The 22,624-nt window shown below is 42.4% G+C and overlaps 1 protein-coding gene across 7 annotated transcripts in view; it reads left to right on the top strand.

The window, feature by feature from the left end:
• Positions 1-22,624, top strand: part of POMGNT2 (protein O-linked mannose N-acetylglucosaminyltransferase 2 (beta 1,4-)) — a 31,427-nt gene that overhangs the window by 672 nt on the left and 8,131 nt on the right. For 2 of the 7 annotated variants that reach the window (XM_018075833.3, XM_018075832.3), the window contains exon 1: positions 1,464-2,057. The exons of 1 other annotated variant lie outside the window; for it this stretch is intronic. The gene's annotated coding sequence lies outside the window, so the exon portion shown is untranslated. Of the gene's footprint in view, positions 1-1,463; positions 2,058-14,305; positions 14,384-19,274; positions 19,380-20,067; positions 20,293-22,624 lie in introns of those variants that run through there. 4 more of the 7 variants (XM_029961887.1, XM_018075831.3, XM_018075835.3 and 1 more) reach the window with 4 other exon arrangements.

The following is a 22,624-nucleotide window of genomic DNA, read 5'->3' as shown; positions in this document are numbered from 1 at the left end:
GCCTGCTCTCACAGGCAGCTGTTCAATTAAAACTCTGGTAACCTCCCCAGAGGTCAAAGACGCTGCAGGTTGAAAGCCTACCGGGGCAGGTAAAGATGTAATTATGTTCTCCTGACAATTTTCATTGATGGCTGGGTGCATTGGGAGCCCCTCCCCGTCCCAGACGCCTGTCTTCTGCTTTGAAAGCTTAGCAGTGAATTTGTGAGTTTGGCCCCAGTGGATCCGGATTCCACATCCTGCCCCGTTTAATTGTTGTGTGCTGACTAAGCATAGTGGAAAAGTTTCTCTTGCTTGTGTCAGCTCTGGATGCGTTGCACATGCATGTTCTGAGGTCGGGCTCACCAGTGGCTGCTGGTGTCCCCTTCCTTCCTTCCAGCCCCTCACAATTAAACGGGTGTTTAAATGGGCTATTAAGATAAAGGCTGCTGTTTTGGAAAAAAAAAACCACAAATTGAAGAGGCACACTCTCCTCTGGTGTTGAGAATAATGACTGTATCTGAGCAACTGTTAAAGCCAAGGGAACATATCGGTGTTTTCACACCAGCACCATAGTTGGTTAACTATTGACATATGCTGACTTTTAAACGGTGACTGCTGACTCTGATAATAAAATAGAAGCAGCTCCTTTTGAGAGGGATCTCAAAACACTCGAACTGATTGATTGGGTTGTTAGCTCAAGCCTTGACTTAGCTGAGAACAAGCTTTTATTCTCTGCGAGGACGTTCTCCCCGACACAAATCTGATGTATGCTAAACACATCAGCTGTAAGACAAGATGTGTATTCTGCAGTGTCATTTTCAAAGCCGTGGTAGATACCAAATGCGTGTACTAGATATAGGAAACCTGCCTTGCAGACTGCTTTTGTGCTGGGGTGCATTTTGAGCAGTTTATGATTGCAAGGTGGGAACTTTACTTGGACTTCGTGTTTTAATTAGCTGTCATCAGAGCTGGAGTTCGGCTTCCAACATTCATGAAGTGTGCCATGAACATGCACTCTAGGTACCTGGCTGTTTTGGGACTAACTGCCTGGAGCGCTTTCTGTATTAAGCAATGTGCAAAATGGATGGACTGTGTGGAAATTCTTTTTCAGTTAAATTTCCAATCTCCTGAATCACGTCCCACTGTGAACTTACTGAGATTTGCTTCAATCAGTTGAATGTTCTCATCCTCCTTATTCTCACTCCCTTTCTCTTAAAATTTGTTGCTTTAAATTCTTCCATAAGTGCTGTGGGTTTAAATGGTTCCCTGTAAAAGCAGCCCACATTCAGTTACTGCTCCTCAGAGTTTTTAATATATCTGGCCTGTGCTCTAACACAGCAAGGTTTTTAGGAGGTGTTTTAAGACACACAGGCTTAGAGATCCTCCACGAGTAAAACTATCACTTTATTCAAATAATCAGAGCCATAGATGACTTTTCTCAGCTGAAGAACCTGTTTTCTGTTTAAAATGGCTTTTCCAACTGGGATGTATCTAGGCTGTGAAGGAGCAGATTTTTCTAGGAAGTGGTGGGAGGCAGGAAATGAAAAAAGAAGGTGGTGCAAAAGAGAGCATTAAACCAGATCAGAGAACCAGATCAGAGGTCCTCAGCTGTGCAGACAAAATTTCTTCAAGAAATTTCGTAGTCTTCTCACACTGTGGAATGGTAATTTCTTTGGCTGTGTTTCAAGATGGATGCAAATTCAATTTTGTGGTTCACATCGAGGGGAAGAATGGGTCTGTGGGTCCACAAAGCCTGGAGAAGAGTGAGATAGAAAGGATCAGGGGAGTTTTGGTGAAAATGGGTGATGCTTCCCCTGTTTTGCTGGCTGCTTTCCTGGGAGAGCCAGTGCCAGTGACTTTTCACAGTGGGCACAGAGCACTGACAGCACTTGGTGGTTCTGCTGTGCTGTATGAATGCATGACATGGGACCCTCCTTCTCTTTTTAGGTCTTCACCCCTTTCCTTCACCTTCTGTGGTAGCACGTGTTCCCTCCTCCTCCATCAGCACGCCACCTGCTCCAATACCATTTTGCCACCTTCCCCCCTCAACTGTCTCTCCCTGTCCTGGAAGCGAACCGGTAGGTGCAATGTGCTGAAAGGAAGCAGGTTTCTTTTTTGCCTTCCAAGTACGCAGATTGGGCCCGGTGGCACAGCCACTCAGACTTGGTCCTACAGCGCCCAGCTCTGCCGGCCTTTGGAGCAAGCTGCGAGCGGGGCATTGAGCTCAGCAGGGTGGAGCCTCAACTGCAAGTTTTCAAAGCCAATTACTGGACGCAGTCTATGTATGACAAGCTTCAGTTTCATTAGCTGCCTCCCAGGAGTATCGAGCTGTGCGGCTCACCTTTGCAGAGATCAGAGTCTCCTCTGTGATGTTATTAGGTGTTCTTAAAAATAGCTTCATCAATCCACTTTAAAAGAGCTGGTTTGCTCTGATAACAGTGCCTGCTGGTGCTTTTCCAGATAAGGAACTTGTCACTTCTCCTGCTGTCATACATGCAGCTTCTGCCCTATTTAGAATACAGCTTAAAAAAAGACTACAAAATAACCACCAGTCTTGTGTAAAGATTTATGTTTGGTTTAGGAACAACTGAACATTCCTTATTTAACTGCTTTGGACAGTATTGGTTTATTAAGACAGTAGCATCAAACTAAGTGCAGAGTTGAGGTATAACTTCACGTACCCGTGTCTTGAGGAAATATTCATGATAACATCTCTTATATAACAAAGTGACAACAGGCCAAAGATCTCATTTTTTTTTCTTTTTTTCTTTTTTTCTGTCCCAATTAGAAGTTCATTAGCTTTAAAAAGAATCTGGAGTACTACATAGTGCCTGTATGGTTATAATCTGTATAGTGGTGGGAAGCAACCAGACGAAATAGTATAAAACCAGTTTCAGTCTCTTTTGAGGATCTGAAAAGTAGTTCCCAGCAGTATCATGGGGAAACTGCAATTGCAGGACATACCTAGTAATTCATTCTATAATGGTGTATACAGGAGCAATGTTCTAATTTACTCATTTCTTTGATGTTTTGTGAGCAGATGGCATTTTTAAAAAGGTCTGTAAATTCTGGGGGAATTTGATAATGGCTAATTGCTGGGGGATCAGAAGAGAGTAGCAGTCAAAGTGAGGCTTGTGACTTCTCTGCTCTCAAAAGAGAGCCCTCTCTGCAGCCTCATTTTTAAGCTACCATCCTTTTGGAAATTCTTGCTCTAGAATATTCACCGGTGTCCTCAGCGTAAATTTGGAACTTGTTGATTAGTCTTTATTAATTGAAGTGTGCTTCATGAACCAGTCACTTGTTACCACAGCTAAAAAGTACCAGGGAGATCATGGCTTGTTGGACACAGTGCACTGTGAATTTTCACATGCCGTTACTTCTTTGCTCTTTCCCTTGTTCTTGCTTGCTTCATGGTTCCTTTCCTTTCAGTTTTCCTTTATCTGTTTCTGTCTCCTTTTGTCTGTGATTGACTTAGGTCAGTTCATGTATTTTAAGTACCTGCCTAGTGTTTGCAGCACAGGACCTCAGTACCTATTTGCACTGTGACATCAAAGGATCACATTTCAAAATTACAACTTTTCCTTTGAACAAGAAGGAAAAAAGGTTCCTGGTTGCTATGGTGGTGAGTGCTATATAAATGCCTATAAATAAATAAACAGCTGATTCATGGACTTTGATTTGCACTATTTTTGCTTTTCTAATGAGATATAATTAAATATCAGAATGAGAGGAGGTTTCCTCAATTTTATTAAATACATATTATTCTTAGGCCTCCTGTTTTACAGTATTTCTACTGAGAATGGTTAAATAGTAAGATCTGTATTTTTCTCTCTGTAGGGAGTTGATGGTTTGGAAAATCATAGTCTAGTATTTATAGAAAAACTTTAAAATGCAAAAAGCCACTCCGCTATAAAGGTGGTGTCCATTTTCAGTTTAACCAGAACATAGATTTTGAGCTAAATGCCTATTTTTCTTATCTTTAAGAGACTGTTATTGCTGTCTCAACATTTAAGTTCCAGTCAAAAGTGTGTGTAAATGTAATTATGTTCCTCTGCAGTATTTGAAACCCCACTGGTGCACAACAACAAAACTTGGAAATGTCACTGACTTTTCCTTTTATGTTAAAATGACAAAGGCAGAGTAAAAAAAATCTAATATTCCTTGTTGAAGTTCAAGGAGGAGGGGAGAATTGACTTTTTTGGTTTTTGTTCTCAGGTCTATGATGTAAAAGTAGCTTTCTGTCTCTGTGCTAAAGGTGATAATTGTAAAATGGATTGGATGGAGACAATAAACTGCTTCTTCAGAAGTCAGGGAGTAGCAACCTGTCATTGCTAAAAAAGCCTTTTTCATTAGCAATCTGGAGCCAGTTCACTCGCAGTCGACTGCAGCCCAGTTCCCCAGCAGTGCACTGGAGTAATCCTCCCTCAAAGGTGTTTCTCACTCAGGAAACGGGTGTACTTTCTTTAACAACAAAGGAGAGTTTATAATGGAAGGAGCTTTCCTTAGGGGAAGGAAAACAGGTATATATGATATGCAGAAATACTCCTTTGTTAAAGGATCAGTCTGGTTTCTTGGTGGAAACTGATTTTGCCACAGTGGCCTGAAGAGAGATTTGCTGAGTCCTAAGCTGTGGAGTGCAGCTTGTGCACTGGCAGCAAGTGGATCTGCTTTCTATCACAGCCACAGCTTTGTATTCAAAGAAACTGTCAGATTTCCAAAGAACTTTGGAGAACTACCCTGTCCTGTTAAATGTTTGATAAAATAACACCACATCCTTCACTGTCTTCATTCCTCGTGTGCACTCTTCGCTTTACCAATTAAAAACTATATTTGACTACATGCCTCTTACTTCAGAGTGTGTGTAATTGGGAGGACAAGGATGCACAGTAGTTTTTTGCACTTACACACAACTACTTCTCACAGACCAAACATGTATCTGCACACAGCTATTGAAGGCAGGGGCAGAACAGGAGCAAGGAATGATGTCCCTGAAGGTCTCACTTGAACAGTGACAACCTGACAGTTTGACCTGCTGGTCTCATCTGCCTTCCTCAGGTTGCATGACTGACAGTGGACAAGGCAATCCAAGGTCTCTCCCAAGAGGGTCGCTGCAGAGGCTGATGAGGTCTGAAGGCAGCCTGAACCCAAAGAGAATCTGTGCTGACTACAGGAGCATCAGGGAGATGGGAAGGGCAGCAAACAGCGAGTCTTGAAAGTGCTTCAAGTTCGCAGCTACTCCCAGGGTTATGGTGTACTGGAGACCACGTTGGTGCTGAAGCAGACCAGGCTCCAGAGTCATTGACAGAGTTTTCTCAGTTGGAAAGCAGCATTATTAGTAGCACATACTGCCTTTAATGGAGAGGCATCTTTATTTAGAAGCCTTTTCTTAGGGTAGGAGGATTAAATATACATATAGATATTTATGACAGGACAAACTGTTGAGGACAAGCTGGAGGTATTGTGTGTCTGCTTTTCTAGCATGGATACGACAAAGGGTGAAACAGTGAATATATACCAGATTTATTTTTTTTTTCTTCTTCTTCAGTTCTGCTTTTCTGTGGTTGGGATTTTTTTTCTGTCAATTTTTTTTTTTCAATAGATAGATATGATCCAGGACCATCTGGTGGAATTTGCTGTTGTCACATCTAGGTTTTCTGATGTATTGCCTGTCAAGTTATGTTGTATGTTCAGATGAATTTCTCATATGATCTGCTGACAGCTACTGACAGCCCTGAGATGGGAAGTTGGAAGCTTGGGGGGAAGAAGAGAGGGGCAGAATTAGCTTTAAAAATGTAACTCTGATTGTTTTTGATTGTTGGGATTTTATTTCTGATACTTACAGGTGACTTTTTTAGTGAAGAAGTGAACGAGTGAAGAAAGGTGAATGAGTAACTTTAAACCAAATGCATCTAAGTGCAGCTAGGGTACTGTACTTCTACTTGCAATGTTTGTAGTCCACTCGTAGTTTTGTTGTTGATTTTTTTTTCTCTTTGACGCTACATTCCTCACTTAATCTTTCTCTATCCTTACCTCTCCATCTGTAGACAAGCTCATACCTACTTACATTGGAGCCTTTTCTTCCTCCTTTACTCCTCAATCCTTACCCAGTCCCTCTTCAGAAAGGAGATCTCAAAACATTTCTGTATTTATTAGGATACCACCAGGTATCCTAATAATCTCGATATCCTAATACCATAATAATTCTGTAGTAAAAAGAACTAACATTTTTGACAAATTGGTATTAACCTTTGCAGACACACCACATGTATAAAAGCAATAAGCAACTCTGAAATAGCTAGAGTAATTCTTTTCTTGCTGATTTAATACTCAAATAATTAATTAAAGTGGGGGGGTTTGATGTAGAGGTCCACAGTGCAATTGCATTTCCTCACACAATGAAAAAGATAATGCTGTACTTTGTAAACCAGAATCTGAACAACCTATAAGCACTTCAGTTTTTTCCTCATTTTTTTCTGCCATAATCTGAAACTCCTAGTAGCAATTAGGCTGGTGACAAGATAAATTTCACGACTTGTTATCATTCTTCATTTTTTAATTGGCCAGATCAGAAAAGAAGTGATTCGTGTTTGAACTTTCAAGGTTTTTAGTTTATATAGTACTGGTAGAAAGCATAGTACAGGGACTTCTGAAGGGGTTGGGAGGAAGCCTGTTTGTAGACAGAGATGGGATTGCAGTGCAAAGGCATGTCCAGATGTGGTTCTGACACAGACTGTCCTCTTTTTCTCTCTCAAAGTTGTGGTTGTACTGGGCCTCTGGATCGTTACATCCTGCTAACTGTTGATGAAGTTGGAAGTCACCCTTGGAAAGGAAAAGACTTTCTTCCATGGGGGTTTGAAGCTGAACATGACGGTCCTCAGGCTCAGGGGACTCGTGTTGCAGTTTGCTAAGGAAGAAGCTGGAAAGTATTTACTTGCCTCTGGTTATTCTTGTGTCTCCTCAATGCTGCTTCCTGGCCTGGGGAATGTGAATGCCCTTCTGTAGCTGTAGACAGACCTTGTGTTAAGCTGACAAGGCCGGTAGAGCCTGAATATAGGGACAGTGTTTTGTACTCCAATCTCGTTCCATACTTCGTGAGTATCAGATCAGGAGATTTGGAAATGATCCAGCTCCTGTGCCATTGTAGGGGAAGACTGGGTGTGCAAAGAGCTCTCTGGTTGTGGTGGGCTGTGTTGGATGGAGCACTGTTCTCATACTGATCAAGCATCAGCTCAGCTCCCCTTCTTTTCAGAAGAAGGGGACTTTGGAGGAAACCCCACGGGTGGAATATGGCCAAATTCTCAGCCTGTAACATATTTGATAGCACTGCATGGTGGCGAGGCTGGTCTTCAGTCCTTAAATTAACTCTGGGCAAGCTTGCTGAGAAAAGGGTAATGAAGCAGGTCAGAAATGGGACGTGTGCGCTCAAGCACATGCAGTGGGCTTAATGCTCCGGGCAGCATTCCTGCAGGCACGTGGCTGGGGAGCAGCCAGGTCATGGAGCACACTGTGCTGTTGGTTAAATGTATCGCAGACCGCAGGTGCAGCTGAAATCACTTATCCAGGCATGAAAGAGAAAGTCAGGGAGGAGAGCAATCCCACCAGGAGAAACTGGTGAGAGGAGCTGGATGCAGTCTCACTTAATGCTGGCTGGGTAGGGCGTGTATTAGCCAGCACCCTCTCAGGAGCTGCCTCAGCCCATTGCAGCAAAAATTTCAGCTTCTAGTGGGTGGAGACTGATGAAGATCTCAACACATGTATTGTGTTGTTTCAGGTAGAGGTGGAGGTTGAGCAGATCTGCAATATGACTGACGTTGTTTGGTCTTCATCTTTATTTCATGTGATGAGGAGGTGGGAGGGTGGAGATTACTTGAAGTGCCTGGCTAGAGGCAGAACGTAATTTATCAGGGTTTGTTTGTCTGGAGGAGTACACAGCCCATATATAATGTAGAAACATGTTAAAAAATAGGGAGCTGTTGTCTTTTAAAATCAGTGAGTGCTGAAGTCTTTTGGTTTAAAATCTTTCAGTATGTCTAAAATGAATGAAGAAAGTGTGTATAAATAGTACCAATAAAACTAAGCCCTTCATAAACTCAGAGTAATGTGTATTTTCCATGTTTTGGCTGAATTACCTGAAACTTCACGTAGATTTATCCTTGTCAGTTCTTCTGAAATCCCATTTAATAGAGATGTTCTTTTCATATGTGATCTGTAAATAGATATTTTGTTTATTTCTACTGCAGGAAGTGTCAATTCCCCCACTTTTTTCCTCTCTTCCTTTGCATTCTTTTCTCCCTTCTTCTGATTTAAGCCTGGTGGTGATATGTTATAGTTAAATTATCAGAGAGGGAGCGGGATGGTGGTGTCCTCTACCTCGTTGTTAAAAAGTCTATATTTTTGTTTTCTGCAGAGTACTAAGAGCAAGATAAATGAGCAGGGTATTGCCATCCTTTATCACGGTCAGAATGATAAATGACATGTCCTGGAAAGTTTAAAGATGTGTAAGAATGCAAATCCTTGGCCTACAAGGATGTGTGGTTGAAAGTGCTGATCCAGCTAGGAGTTAGGTACATCCTTAAATCTAAGCATAAGCACTGTTTCCATTGGTGCATACCTGGCACCACACTGAGTAGCATAAGAAAAGCTCTTCCTGTGAAAGGAGTTTGATTTGTTTTAGTGGCTTGAAGTAGGATAAGGAAATGAGCCTTTTCCTATCCCCTGGAAGAGTAGTCTGAGAGTAGTTGCTCTTCTGTGCTACTGTTCTTGACTCTATGGTGTGAACTGATGTAGATGAAAACCCTAATGGTTTGGTGTTTGCTGCCTCACAGATGCATCCATCCACTTCTCCTCCTTGCTTTTCACACTCTGCCCATGTCTGCTAACCATGAGCAGAAGAACAGCTTGTCTGTAGTAGCTAATAACACCTTGTCTGTAGCACAGCACCTTGGCCTAGAAGGGTGGAAGCGTTAGAAGAGACTGAGGATGTTACATGGGAGTGCATAGCTTTCCCTCCCTTGTGAACAGGGAAATATGTAGAAATTTTCAATCATGTACAATTCAACTTCTTTCCCTCCTGTCCAATGTAAAAAGCCTTTGGACTGAAGCTCTACACTGGCTTGTTCTCCACCAGCCTGAGAAAGAAATCTCTTGGAAAAGTGGCTAAAGGAGGCTAGCTGGTTTTTTTCTGGCTGCTGATGGCCGTGTGCAGCAGGCAGAGGGGTCTAAATCTTCAGCATCTTCATTAACAACTTGGACACAGCACTCAAAGGAATACTGGGTAGGTTTGCTGATGACACTAAATTGGGAGGAGTTGTCAATTCCCTCGAGGGCAGAGAGGCCCTGCAGAGAGACCTAAACAAATTAGAGAGATGGGCAATCTCTCACCAACCCTATGACGTTTAACAAGGCAAGTGCTGGATTCTGCTCCTGGGATGGAGCAACTCTGGTTGTGTGTACAGACTAGGGAAGGAAAGGCTGGAGAGCAACGCTATGGAAAGGTACCCGGGGGTCCTGGTCAATGGCAAGTTGATTATGAGTCAGCAGTGCCCTGGCAGTCAGGAGGGCCAGCCATGTCCTGGGGGGCATCAGGCAAAGCATTGCCAGCCGGTCCAGGGAGGTGATTGTCCTGCACTGCTCTGCACTGCTGCGGCCTCAGCTTGCATATTGTGTGCAGTTTTGGGCACCGCCATATAAAAAAGACATTTAGCTCTTAGAGAGTGTCCAAAGGAGGGCCACGAGGATGGTGCAGGGTCTGGAGGCAAAGCCGTATGAGGGGCAGCTGAGGTCACTTGGTTTGTTCAGCCTGGAGGAGACTGAGGGGAAACCTCACTGCGGTCTTCAACATCCTCACGAGGGGAAGCAGAGGGGTGGGTACTGATCTCTTCACTCATGTGACCAGTGACAGGACTCGAGGAAATGGCAGGAAGCTGAGTTGAGGGAGGTTTGGGTTGGATATTAGGAAAAGATTTTTCACACAGAGGGTGGTTGGGCACCGGAACAGGCTCCCCAGGGAAGTGGTCACAGCACCAAGCCTGCCTGAGTTCAAGAAGCATTTGGACAACACTGGTTGGGCACACGGTGTGATTCTTGGGGTGTCCTGTGCAGGGCCAGGAGTGGGACTTAATGATACTGATGAGTCTCTTCCAACTCAGCACATTCTGTGATTCTGTGATCTTTTCTCTATCTGGGTCTTTTCCTGGTTGTCCTTTAGTGGAAGGCTCTGTTTTTAATTTCCCTGTCTGGTCTTTTTTGTTCTCTACAGCAGTCTTTGAAGGTTACACATTCCTCTGCTGTATATCTTTTGTCCAAGTGCGACATCTTTCTGTTCTCTATTCTCTTCCTACTTGTTTCTTCTCTTCTTTCCCTTTATTTTAGTCCTATGTTCTCTTTATTCTTTTGGGTTGTTTTTGTTTAGGTTTGAGAAGAGACACACCTGAGTTTAAGTATAGTTGGCTATTTGGACTTAACTTGGAAGTTTTCCTTACAAATGCTAAGTAAGCAAATGGCTCAGTAATTTGCCCCTTCATTTCTTAAAGCTTTTTCCAGTGACAGCTGAAAAGTTTCCCTAACTTTTCCCATCCTGCACGCAGCTTTTGTTGCCATTTGATAATCCTGGGCACCAAAGCTTTCTTTGTCATACCTGTGAGAGGCTGTGCTGCACAGTTCTTACATCCGAACCAACTGATGTTTCCCTTTTCCATTGTAAAATATTTCAGCTTTTCCTTTCAAAACACGCATGCAAGTGTCCTCCTCCCCTCTGGCCTTTGACTCTGCCTTATAAAACTGAAACAGAGATCTAGGTAATCACTGACAGCAGGACTTCTCTGCCCAGTTGCATCCAGAAGCCCCTTCTTCAGCTACTAGATGTTCTGAGGGCCACGTGTGAGTAAAAAGGGGCCAAGGGGCATTTTGATGTTAAGCAAGGATTTCTTGGTTCTTGTGTGGAGATGGCGTATATGGAGCCTGGGATTAAAGGTGAGAGGCGTAAGAGTTTATTTGATAACAGAAGGGGGTTTTTTTGTATTTTTGAAAAAGTGGGTTTTGCACTATCCAGCTTACTTGCCTAAGTTCAACTGAGAAAATGTAATTTTCAGTAAAAATGGTTCATTTTTCTGTTGCAAAGATTTCTTTGTAATGGTGTTAATTGCCTTTCCATCTTTTTACTCTTTTACCTTAACAATTTGATTATGCATGTATTTTTGCTCTCTAGAGATGGTGGGTGCCATACAATCTCTGTTATAAACTGTTATCATGTAATTAGCAGGGAAAGATGTCTCTCAAGTCTGATCTCCTGGCTTCTTTGTTGCTCAAGAAGCAAAGAGGAGCTGAATTACTGGGTTTGAGTCCTTGACTGCAAGTCCTTGTTGTGTAAATTTGACATAGGTGACTTCTGTTTCAGAGAACCATCTCTTTCTTCACTTTGGAGCTTTGTAGATGTTAGGACCATGCTTTAATGACTGCAAGGAATTCTAATGAGTTTCCTGGTTGTGCTCTATGTACCCCTTGTATGAAGTGGGCTTGCACACAGATCTTCCTTATTTATCTAGTTATGCTCTCAGATAGTTTTTTAAAGATTCCTCTTACAAAGTCTTACAGCTAACAACTGAAAAATAAGCTTTGCTCTCCCTTCTCAGCTTCCTGTCTTCTAAACCAGCCTGTTTGGGATGTTTCTGCTACATTCTTCTCAAAGCCATGCTGAGAGATTTTAATTTCTTTTGGTGATAAAATTTCACCCATTATGTTTTAGGGCCAAATTTTGCACACTGTTCTGTGAATAACACTTCCCTGCAGTGGTGTACTAGTGTGACTGTGTTTTGTTCTAGGAGTGGTACCCAACTGAGAGTTTAGACCCTGATTTCTTTTTTTAACTCAGACTCATTTGCAGTTTTAAACTGTATGTGAATTTTGAATCACTGGTGACCAATGAAATATTTAGGCACAGTCTTTGGAAATGCCTTGAAGATATTTGAAACCATCTGCCTCTGTCCCTTCTTTTGTCCCAGGGGAAAAAACCCTCTTTAGTTTGGGTGTAGGGGCTTCAGAAGGGAAGTGCTTTGTATTGTCAATGATTCCCTGCATGTGATGGGGTTTTGCATTTGCTCGTGGCAAGCAGACAGTCAAATGTAGTTACAGAATTATCACAGTCCATTGCATGGGACATTCACTGGTTAGCCTTTGATGAGCTGGAAATGAGTGAGCTGTGAATTGCTTTGTGTCATACTTTGCTGTTGTTTTCCCCTCTCCTGGCTGGCCACCTGTAATGTAAATTGAGTGCAATGTTGGTGGTTTGTGAATTGAAATCCCTTTGCACTGGAAGATTAGCTTCCCCAGCAGATGAGCCTTTCATCTGTACCTATAAGGACAAAAAGCCCTCTCTAGAAAGGTGTGTGACAGCACTTTCATGACCTCTTTTTTGCACTGACTCAACAATATCGTAAACTCACCTTTGTGAGCCAAACCAGACTCAGGCTGTTCCTGCTGTTGTCATTTATTTCAATTTCTATTTCAATATTTTCCTGCTTACCTTTCACAACGGATGAGAGGAGTGAAGGGAGGGAAGAGAAGGAGGGGTGAAAAGTAAAAAGGTGCACAAAGATTAATATGCTGTGTAATTTCCTCTTTTAGAAGGAGGGGAGAGACACACCTGGGAAAATAGGTTATCAGACCTCTAAGCATATATGAAATACTCTGCTTTCTAATAGACACTGTGGTGTTACATCGAGGCAGTCACTTACTCAGCACTAAAACTATATGACCAGATTAATTTTGAGAAGAAATGATGTGGTTTTCTCTGTGTCTCCATTTTTACTGCCCTTAGATAAGTTAGGGCCCTTGGTGCTTATCACTTTTTAATGATTTGTTCTTACCTCTGCTCCTTGCTTCTGGCTGTTTGTTCTTTACTACTTAGGTTGTTACTCATGTTCATGTAGAGACTGGAGAGTTAATAGAAAATGAAGATTGGAGTTGCTCTCACCTTCCCCCTTCTCCTGTAAGGTTGCCTGGGACAGCTCCATGCACATTTATATATGGCTTTGCAGCTTCTTGGCTTCTGAGTGTGTTATAGTTGTATCAAAGTATAAAACTAAAGCTGAGAAGCTTATTCATATCAATTTCTTTGGATTTATAAAGCCACTGATTAGTCGTCTTTTAATGTGGGTATAAACTTAGGAGAAAAATGTAGTCTCTGTCTTACTTTTATATGAATTTTGCAACAGTCATATGTATTACATACCTGTATATATATACTTAGCACAGAGGTCATAAATCAAGCTATTATACACAAAGATCTCTAGTCCTTGCTTAATTTATGTGCATGTCTTGTCACACTGGAACACTGTTAGGTACATGCTTATTTTTAAGTGTTAAATATATTCAAACAAATTAGAGAAGAGGGTTTTTATTTATGTATATTTTGGTTTTCAGTTTGGTGCATTTCATCACTTCAATGGTAAAAAAATGGTGGTTATTTTGTGTCCCTTGGCAAGATGGTTGTTTTCTAGTCAGTCCTCAGCCCCTGACTTGGGTGCTTTCTCCTTTCGCATACTTGCTGCATTAATACAGGTGCAGATTTGGGTCTTTCTAGTTGCAAGAGAAGCTTTCTGTGGCTGTAGCTTTAATCCCTTTGCCTGGAAAGATGGTTTGGCTACCTCAGCAGATTGTTCCTGTCAGCCTCCAGGATAGATTATAAGAGCATCATTCTGCCATAGAAAGGGTGAAGCTGGATGAGCCAAAGTGGGAAGATTCTGCCTGTGATGATAAATGTCCTCTATCTCTGACCCCTCCAGACCTGGAATGGGTCTCACTGCCTATGGCCAATATATATGTATATTTTAGTCTTGTCTTTTCTTTAAGGTCACAAGAACCTTCCTCTTTGAGGATGATGGGTATGACAGCACGTATGTCCTTACTATGGCTCATCTTGGGAATGCTTTGCAAGTGAGAGGGTTCAAACCTGCTCAGCCTTGCCTGTGCTTGGGTAGTGCTGCAGGACTCTCATAATGGCTAGGTGGCTTCTGCAGGGAAAGGCTGCATCAGCAGCAGTGCCAGCAGAAGCCTGGAGGTAGAAAAGCACATTCCAATGTAGGAAGCTATCTGGAGAGCCCTTGATGTCTTGAAATACAGTGTAAAGTAGCTGAAAGACTACTCTATTCTTGGCTTTGCAAATATCAGCACGTGGATCCAAAGCTGTACAAAATGAATGAGGGCAGATGTTTCTAACTGGAGCTGTTTTAAGCAGCAGTTGGTTTATCAGGCTGATGTTGCTCTTCTCTCAGTGACAGGTTACACTTCAGTTATTTGAAGAGATTCTCATTGTGAAATACTTGACTCAGCATTTGATGCAACAGAGGCAGCAGATCTTGTCAGTAGGAAGGAGGGGAACAGAAATGAGCTGCTGTGGCAGGCTTGGGTAAGAAACCTCCCATCAACAAAGGTCCGCCACTGAATAGCAGCTGTGTCAGTAGTTTTGCAGATGTTCCTCTTCCAACAGATACTTTTTGCATTTTCTCTGAAACTTTCACCTTCTTGCATGTATTAAATGTCATATCAGCTATTTCTGGGGGTGTTATAACCTCCACACGAGTGGGGTCACAAAGAGGGTAGTAGGGAAATGGTGCATTGATTTATTGGTGGGATCAATTAACCACCTTATTTTTTATTACGACTTCAATAAATATAACAGCATGTTAATACAAAAAAACAAACAAACAAACAAACAAAAAAGCTGACCTCAAATCAGGCTTGAAGCTCTTCCTCTCCCTGCCGTGCCCCTGATAAATATGCCTAGATTCAATAGTCCTTCCATGAATTTTCAAACTGACAAGGGCATGAAGAAGTTCTTCCCAGCTATTGAACTGTAAATTGTTGCATATGGCACCTGGAGGAGTTGGAATGGGTTTGTACAAGTAATTCAGTGTATTCATCACACTTTCTCTAATGCATGCAGTGGTTCACATTGAAGCTGAGAAAGATGATTCATATTGCTTTCTTCTCTCCCCCCTGTCAGTAGCAGCAGTAGCCCTCAGAGCAACATTTGAAACAGTAAATGCCTGAAATGCCTGGCCCACAGCCACATGTTACTACTTCTCTGCTGGGCCTTCTGATGGTACTGTAATCAGATGAGGGACAAGATAGGAACTGTTCTTTTCCATGGGGAAAATCAGACTGGGGTATTTAATAAAAAAAAAAATTTAATTACATATTTAAGTTGGCCAGCAAATATTTTTCAGTCCTATGGCCTATGCTGTCAGAAAACACCCCTTTTTTTTTTTTACCTCCCATCTAAGTTATCTTATATGATTTGTGAGACTTTATGCTCTATTCTGAATTTTCATGTGAATATTAGCACCCCCAGGATATGCTCCCCACCCGGAACATGGACTTTTTGAGTTCCCTTAGCATCAGTCTAAGTGGTTACACTAGGGGAGGGGTATCCTGTGATACCGTGCTCCTATCAGTTGTTAATATTTGTGTTAATATTGTTACTGTCATATGAGTAGGCTTGGGTTGTATGGTGGCTGCATCCCTTTAAAATGTGAGGATGTGGAGTACAGGTGCGTCTGAAGGGGGTGTTGGAGGTAAAACAATCTGTTTGCAATTACGAGACTCAAAATGGCAGTAAACCTTTTTATTTCCCCTGATTTGATTTAGGTTCTCCTTTAGCTTGACTCTGAACTATATTCCTGTCATGCTGCTGTTCTAGCTACCTCCGGGCATTTGTCAGAGACTGGCTAATTGAAGCACACACTCCGGCTTGGATCGAAATTGCTGTTTTGATTAAAATTGTAGACGCTACTGCTGCTTCCTTGTGGAGTTCTTTCCGTGAAGTACTAGGACTTTGGTTTGTAGGTTTTGGTTCTCCAAGGTTTTTAGGAAAGCACGAAGGCTCTGAATGTAGCAAAAAGTGGAAGGTTAGGGCAAAGGCAGCATCAGGGAACAATCCTATCACAGAATCATGGAATATTCTGAGTTGGAAGGGACCCCCAAAGATCACTGAAGTTCTCAACAGTTCTGGAAAAACTGCAGCCCACTTCCAAACCAGTTGCATAATCCCGTGAAGGCAGTGAAATTCTTGGTTATCTTAGGCCCTATCCTTCAGATACTTCCAACACAGTTTTTATATATTCACACCATAGATCTAAGTGCCTGACAGTTCCTAAAATGCAAGTTTTGTGTTTCTGTTATGTCTCTTCTTTTGCATACCTTGGCACCCCTACAATGTTCACATTCAAGGGTGTTTTTCCTTTCAACAGGTGTATTTTGCTGTGATATTAATATCTTAATTTCCTAAGACATCTGTGAGACTTGCTGGTTTTGACTACCCTGTTTGTCTCAACAGAGAGGAAGAAGGGGTTCTCTTCCTTTTCCTCCAGCCTTCTCAGGACAAGTCCATGCTGGCAGGACCTCCAACTTCAGGCTAAGTTGTGGCCATGGGGGACTTTGCCAGATATGCAGGAGGCTCTGTGGCCCTTTGCATGGCAACTGTGGTGGGAATAGAAGATGGGAGGAAGGTGTGTTGGGAGCAGAGTTTGTCAGGCTTATAGCTGCTACTCCAGCAGTTTTTTTCAGAGCAACAGTGACAGAGCTGATAACTTATTCCTCTCTATTTTTTATCATGTTTACACTGTCACCTGTAGTCATGGAGGCTGGCTCCTATCTTCAGCCCTGGAGCCCATGGAGATGAATACAACCTTGGAGTACACAAGAGGGTTTGATTGTTGGTGGATTTTTACCAGGAAGCTGTTGCTGTCCTTGTGGCTTCTGGTGTGATGCATTCTACCCAGATACCTTTGACAATTTCAGTCTTTTCCTCTGTAAAATGGGAGATGTGTTTGTTGAGATGAGGTTTTGGTGACAAAGGCTTCATATTAAAGTGTCGTCGGAGAGAGGGCAGATGATCTTCTGCCGCCTAGGCAAAAACAGTTAACAAGTAATGGCTGTGGGAAGCACCAGGGTGAGGCCATGAGCCATACCCAGGGATCTCACAGGCAATGTCTTACCCTTGGTTTCTCATGTCAGTCTAGGTGAACATCATTTACTTACCAAGCTGCTCTTAGGAGCATGAATTATCTCAGACTCCTTTATAGACACATTGGCACTAATTACATTTGCAGGTCTGCAGTTGGCAAAGCTGTAGGAGAGGGAATTGGTTTATCTCTGTCACCCTGCTGACCTGTCACTACTGATGACAAAATGGGAACTTGAAAGAGCTCAAGTGACACCTGGCTTGAGTCAGAACAGCTACTGAAGCCGTCTCCTGCCTTGGGAACGAGCAGGTGACTCTCCCACGCCATTCCTCTGCACACACATTGCATACAGTGGCAGGAGCAGCCTGGTATGTCCCTGCAGTGCTGCTAGGTAGTTCCTAGCGGGGATGGAGGGGTTATTAGAGTGAATAGTTTAGTATGACAAAATCACATAGCAAGCAAGCATATATTTTATATGTAAAAAATATGCACATATCTGTGGAGGAGAATAAATATCTCTAAATTTCAGGTTGATGTTGAGATGTAACCTGTGTGTGTGTGTGTGTGTGCAAAACATGTTTGATCATACTTATGCCTTTGTAAACCTAAGATTTTTTTAAAACTTGTGCCCTACATCTCTTAAGCCTGGAAGAATATTATGCTTAACACAGTTGAGCAAAGTGACGTTTGGCCATTGAGATACTCTTCCAAAAATACCTTTTTCCCTGTCAAAGTATATTCTTGCTTAGGAATTTTCAATATTTCGCTGAAGTCCTGGTCCTTTTGACATGAGTTTTAATGTTAGCTTTTGCAGAATCAAAATGTCATCCTCTGTGTGTGGAGTCTCAGTCTTGGTGTCCAGATACCAATTGCTTCCTTTGTCTCCTTTTGTACTTATCAGTACAAAGACTTTTTTGTTAGTTCAAGCATGAAATTTTTTTGTGCTCTCAAACTGAGATGCACTTGTGGTTCAAAAGCACTGCAGGAAGAACAATTTCTTACAGAGTGTCCTTCTGGGACTATAAATAATAAATGCTGTGACTCAGAGAGACGCAGGCAACATACATGTGCAAGGCAAAGATTCAGTAAATAATTATATACCTGCGCTTTGTCAGTTCTAAACCAAGAGGGATCTATTCAGACTTCTTTGCTAGCTTGATGAGTTTTGTTTGTGCTGTACTGCCTTTTAGGAGTTCTAAAACATGAACTCTATCTCTTTTGTGGTGCTGTTTCTGAAGGCCCTTTATGAGAGGTATTAAATATTTATCAAACCCTTAGTTCTGAGCCAAGACCTCCTATTCAGACCTCACTGACTTGCAGTAGGTGCTGACTGTGAAGAGCTTGGAACTGCCACACTTAGTGCCTTATGGTGCAGTAGTAATGGACAGTTATTATTTCAGAGTCGTTGGAATTATTTGATTATGCTGTGTGTGTGTGTTCCACTTTAATGATGTAGTTTTGTACTTTGTGGTGTGGCAGATTGACAATGGGACCCTCTTCAGGACTGGGATTAAATTATCCAACTCTATGTGATGTGATAAATTGTACCTGTGAAATCTATGCATATAACTCATTCCATTGGTAGGGAAGAAGCGTATTCATAGATAGAGGACCAGGCTCTATATGTTGTCCTTTCTTCCCCACTAAAATACACACCAGACATGGTGTGTCCTGGTTATCAAGGGTCCCATGGACACAGCCGAAAGTCTGTAGAGTCAGTGGAAAGGTTTCTGTTAGCAGCAGTGGTAGGTCATGCAGTGGAGCTTTCTGAAGTGCAGAAAACACAAAGTCAAGATGTGTTTTCTCAAGTGAAGTCAGCTAAAAATCTAACTCCACTCCTTGACTTTCAAAATTCAGAGGAAAAACATCAGACTTGTTCCACGAGGCAGCACCTTTGTATTCAGAGGGGCCAGGGGCCAGTGAGATGGTCTAAAAAGAGAAGTGTGTCTCTGGATATCCTTAGTCCTAACAGGACAGGGTGGAGACACTGGGCAGGTTCTCTTCTATTTGCTCTTTTTTAATTATTTATTTCCCCCAGACAGCTGTGACTGACCAGTGTCCCTTTGAGATCCTCTCAGGACAGGCACAGGGTCATGCTGTAGTTCAAAGTCCACCTTAAGTGGGTGGAGAGAGGTGTTACAGAACTTTTCCTCTTTTTTTCATCCTTCTTATTTCACCTGTTAGGTTTCACTTTAAGGGAAGAATCCTCAGAGATAGTCAACAAGATGTGTCCTGCAAATATACAGTCAACACATTTACAGAGAGCCTTGTATGTTTGCCTGTGATCTGTTTGCAAGTATATCCCTGAGGCTGGAATTTCCCTTCTATGTTCAGTGATGTGACTTCCTGCCACGAAGCCTTTGGTGAATGCTGTGGGCAAAGCTGGGTTATCATCCACATGTAGATCCTGCTGTGGGATTACGACTGGAAATGTTCCCGGTGAGTACTGTCTGATTTGCCGTCTTCAAGAAGCTGCTCAGTCCCCCCAGGTTCAAGCTCTGCTGAGAAGATTGGTGTGACACATTCACCTTCATGACCTTCAGCTTGTGTGCAGTAAGAGACTTTCATAAGCTTCAGGATCATTTCTGTGCCTTCATACTTAAGAATTACTTGTTTCCACCGAAAAAGATAACTTTATTTTGAAAATACTGTTCCCTGGATCTCTGAAGGAGGGCAGTCACAGCCAGGTTCAATGCCAAGGCGTTTGCTGACCGTCACAGCTGGGAAATTGCTTCCCTGGTGCCAAGGGAATTGCTAGAAAGCATGACAAAAGGCTTTCACGTCCTCTAGCGAGGGGCTTTTTTTTCCCCCTTTCTCTCCTATTGTTTTCTTCTTTCGTGTGATGTGTTTGGAGTAACAGTAGCATTAATGATACTCAAAAGCAGGATTTCTAAAATGCATGTGTGTGTGCGCAACCCCTCCCCAAACCAGTTTGCCGCCTGTCTCCCAAGACACGCTCGGCTCCGTGAAGCAGCACGGCGGTGTTTGTTTCAGTGTGGCTGCCCGTTGGGGATTTGCGGGAATACTGCAGCAAATCATCCTGCATGCAAGGCTGACCTCTGGGAGGCTAACAAATTGAGGTGAGCCAGCTGGAGCGATAGGACACTGCCGGCGGACAGAGCATGCTCAGACCTGGGGGAGAAAGGTAGCTCAGGCTGCAGATGGTGCGCGGGTTACGGTGCCGAGAGCCGATAGAAAGGATTTTGCCTTTTCCTTTGTGGTGGTGAGGAAAGAAGAGGACTGGAGAGTGTTCGTTCCCCTGCAAAGCATAGCCTTAAGGTGTCTTCTTTTTTTTCTTTCTCCTGTGAAAGAGAGGCACTGGATAGCCTTTCCTGTTATTTAGCAACACCAGGTATGCGTGCATGTGCTGGAAACACTGATCTACCAGTGATAGTAGTTCCAAGACTAGAGAGGTTGCAGATGCTCTGAATTACTGCATTTCTTTGCTGGGTGTCATTGTAACTGTGCTCTGTTTGCTGTGCTGATCACATACGGCTCTGAATTCAGTTTTGCTGGCAGTCCTGGCTGCAGTGTACTTCGGGAGGGGGGGAGGTTAGCATGTTTTTGATGATATCTCCTTGCTCCCCCCTCCCCGCAACTTCACACTGAGTCTCTCCTCTGTGCCTGTGCACATGTGGGAAGGGAGGCAGTAGTTCATTTGTAATCCCAGGTCTTTGTAGTCCCTCTTTGTTTGACTAGTGGTTTGCTGTATCGTTTTAAAAACAAAAGTCTCATGGGGAGAACATCTGTGAGCTGGACCAAATTCTGTAGGTTTTCAGAAATGTGTTTTTTATTGGACAGGTGCTGCTATGGGATTACTTTTTTTTTACCATCCCCTAAAAGCATGCTAATGTAGAGCTTGTGGTAACCAAGGAGGGATTTTCAATGTTCTTATTGGCTGTGCTGTGCTCCCAACAATTTTGGCTCCTGTTTAGAATTTGCAGCACGCAGGAGCAATCTTGGGCACCATGCTGATGGGAAGCAGGGAGAGCTCAGGCTGTAAATGCTTCTAAGCACCAGTCCCAGTATCAAAATAACACAGGTACTCTGCCCGTTGGAGAATAGAGAAAGAAAGGATAGATAAAATACAGAGAAAAACAAATGGCAGCTAGAGCACAGAGGCACAGTTGGAGTGGCTGAAGCTCATCTTGTTCAGTACTTTGGGATTTCACATCATATTCTTTTAAACTCACTTTTGCAGCATTGGTAAATTTTCCCTTCTGCTACCCTCACTCCGTCTTTACTTCAGGCAGACCACTGAAGTAAGATAAAGCTGCTGCTCTCTGACATCTCTTTTTCTGACAAAGGTATCTTGCTTACAGACTAAAAGCAAGAGACCAGGCAAAACGAGAGATTTTTTACTCTTATGAGAGAGCTGTTAATGCCAGTATAACCTGATAGGTTTCAATGGGATTCTCGGGTGAACAAAGATCAGCTGGAATGAACTGTCTGTTAAGCTTTCCCCTCTGTCTAGCTGTGGTTATTTGGAGTAACTCAGGTTTTCATCTTTAGGCTTGGGACTGCCAGAACGTGGAGAAGACTTGAGGGCTGAGAGAAGTACCTTTTTTGTTTTTTAAAATTTTTTTAATGTTTTTTAGCTCATTTTTCTTACATCTCTTGCCTAAGGCTTGTTTATCAGAAATGCGTCTTATCTAGGGGAATTTTCTGGAGATTAGGTTAGTTTTTTCTGAGGGAAGGTTTTCATTCTCCATGCCATTATGGGTGGAGGAGAGAACTTGGAAATGTGGACCTTTAAAAGCCCCAAAAGTATTCTTTTTAGATTTATACTTTTAGCTCAGTTTTGTGGCTTACTTCTGTGCTTTGACTGCTTAGTGCTGGAATTTTTTTTTAACCTGTTATTTTGTAGATCAAGACAGCAGTATCAACAAATATTAAATCAATGGTCGCTAGTCAAAAAGAAAATCAGGTTGGACCTCCTTCTGTCCCAGCTGTCACAGACTCTGAATTTAATGGAAGAAAGCTTAGATTTCCTATCCATAAGTGCAGCCTGTAGGTGTCCTGTAGCGACCAGCATTCTCCTGTTCCTACTGAAGGTATGTTTGCAGTAGGGACCATTGCACAGAGCCTCAACCTCCTTGGTTGCAGTCTCGTTTAGAAAGATTTACAGTTTTGCTTTCTATTCCTCACTTACGCTCAACCATAAAAGCTGGAGATAGACCGAATTTTTATCACAACTGTCTATAGATAAGGTTTTTGTAAGACTTTTTTTAATATATTGTAATATTTGATTTTATTTTTTCTGAATAAGGCTCTATTTTTTAAATTCTATTTGAGACTACATAGTTAAGATATTCTTATTTTTTTGTATCTCCTCTTTGTATCAGGCTTCATTAATGATATTTTTATCTTTAACTGCTGGGTTTGCTCCCTTCAGGAATCTGCTCTTTTCCTGTTTAAAAAGTCAGCACTTCTACACTTGACTGCTTTTTACTAAGAAAATGTTCCAGTATATCAATCATTCAGTGTACCATCCTTTCTTTAATGTGCTATGTACTGTGAAAGATATATGTATCTCATTAAATAAATACAGTGAATAAGATGATAACAGCTTTTGGGGCTGTGGGGATTGACTTGCTTGTAGTTCTGCGGGAATCTGTGACAGAGATGAGAATAAAAGCAAATTCTTGGCTGCCAAATCCTAACTCCCCCTCCTTCCAATCGGG

The sequence above is a fragment of the Manacus vitellinus genome, unplaced genomic scaffold (assembly GCF_001715985.3).
Source record: "Manacus vitellinus isolate BGI_N305 unplaced genomic scaffold, ASM171598v3 scaffold_3_pilon, whole genome shotgun sequence".
In the NCBI taxonomy this organism is placed as follows: Eukaryota; Metazoa; Chordata; class Aves; order Passeriformes; family Pipridae; genus Manacus; species Manacus vitellinus.
The sequence above is the reverse complement of the archived record's forward strand: the minus strand, read 5'-3'. Positions and strand labels throughout refer to the sequence as shown.